This window comes from Choloepus didactylus, chromosome 1 (genome assembly GCF_015220235.1).
Source record: "Choloepus didactylus isolate mChoDid1 chromosome 1, mChoDid1.pri, whole genome shotgun sequence".
NCBI classification, from domain to species: Eukaryota; Metazoa; Chordata; class Mammalia; order Pilosa; family Megalonychidae; genus Choloepus; species Choloepus didactylus.
Window position 1 is genome coordinate 20582681 of NC_051307.1, and position 1817 is coordinate 20584497.

At 41.0% G+C, this 1817-nt stretch overlaps 1 pseudogene; it reads right to left on the bottom strand.

Moving 5' to 3' along the window:
* Positions 1-260: 260 nt before the first annotated feature.
* Positions 261-1589, bottom strand: LOC119504611 (annotated as a pseudogene).
* Between the last annotated feature and the right edge of the window lie 228 nt (positions 1590-1817).

The window sequence follows — 1817 nt, forward strand, 5'->3', positions numbered from 1 at the left end:
ATTTTGATTCATTGACACTATTTTTGTTTCTTGTTTATTGCCTTGGCCATAATATCAAAAGACAAAAATAAAGTATATTTTTTATTCCTATCCCCATGGAATTTCAAATATAGATACATACATACAAAAGTACATTAAAAAGGGCAGAAAAATCCATTTGTTCATACCCAGTTTGCTTTTGTTTTTGCTTTTGTTTTAATACTAGGGGATAAACCAAGAAAACATAAGTAGTTTATAATTATTTGTATATTTCATTCATTTCACTGGAAGGTAATCCCCAGAGCCTCCTGACAATCTGGGAAGACCTGACTATTCCTGTGAGGGAAGCACAGCCCTGCTGAGCTTTCCTCAGAATAATGCGTGATAGACTCAACATAACTCCCATGAAAGAGCTCAGCCACTCCATTCATCACACCCTCATACCAACCATCATTGCTCTTTTTGATGACATAAATAATGGCTACTTCCTGAAAGGACAGATCATCTTCTTTGTCATTTGTATAATCATAAATTGTCACAAACTTTCCCAAGTAAGACCTTGGAGCTCATGGAGGATCCTCTTCAGCATAAGGAGCACCATACTCAACTATAGTTGCTTCTTCATCTTCATAATCTTCTGGAGTAGGAGATGGAGGGGTGTGGGATTCATCAAAGATGGTTTCTTCCACAGGTGGTGGTGGAGGTGGTGTATCTGAAATATTTTCTTGGACTCTGGCCACAAATCTCATTAAAGGTAACTGAGAAGTTACCTGTAGGATGGAGCAGGGAGGAGCAAGAGATACTGGATTCTGGCTATAAAAATTCCTCCATTCATCTGATTCTGAAAGCTTGTTTGTGAAATTATGGAAGGAGGGCATCTACAGGGCAACAAGCCCCCTATTGTTGGGGGAGTATGGTGAAAGGTGGGTCTATTCATGTTGTAAAACTGAACAGGATGACATGAAATGACACTAGGAGGAGATGGAGTAGATACTGCAATAGGAACTCCCACACTCCCATTTCCACTATTCTCCTGACTTCTGCTCCAACTTCTTGGGTGGCTTCCTCCATTAATCCCACAGCTGTAAGTTTGATTTCTTTGATTCACAAAAACTGTCCTCACATGACTCTGCAGCCCAAGAGCCATATTAGGGGTTGGGCTAAGTACATAATCATTTGGTACTTCTGGAGGATGCACTGGCTCCAGTGTGCCATAGGGGGAGTGAAGGCCAAGTGTTCCTTTAGAAATGGGGTTTTTTGAGTTGGAGATGTACTGGCATCCCACCCATCTTCATATTCTGGGTAGTCACCTTTACTCTATGTCCAATATCATCTAGAATTGTATAGTCAGTTGGTTTCTTAATATAACTAACTGGTCATTTAAGGTTGGCAGGAGCAATAATGTGTCCTTGAGTGTTTCTATTGGCAGTCAAAATACCAATTTCTCTTCTTGCAACATTCTCTTCATAATTTTCAACTGTTTGTGAACTATGATTGATTGAAGATGCAATTCTATGCAGCTGGGATGCCTGCATATCCAACATCTACAGGATACTCTTGGCCAAGGTGTTTATCAGATAGGCAACACTTGCTAAGGACTGGGTGGTGTAGGCTTGGTTTCTTCTAGGGTTTGCTGTTATCTGCTGACTGAATGTACTTTTTTTCTTGCAATAATCAGCCACATGCTCAATTTCCTGTAACTGTTGAAAAGGGCTGGATGGTCTCCCTGGAATTCTAACGCTAGTGACATCTGCAGCTCCAAGATATTCACATCCTCCTCCTCCTCATACAGACCTCAGAGGTAGCAGAGGCAGAAGCTCCAGGGAAACCCAAGGCTG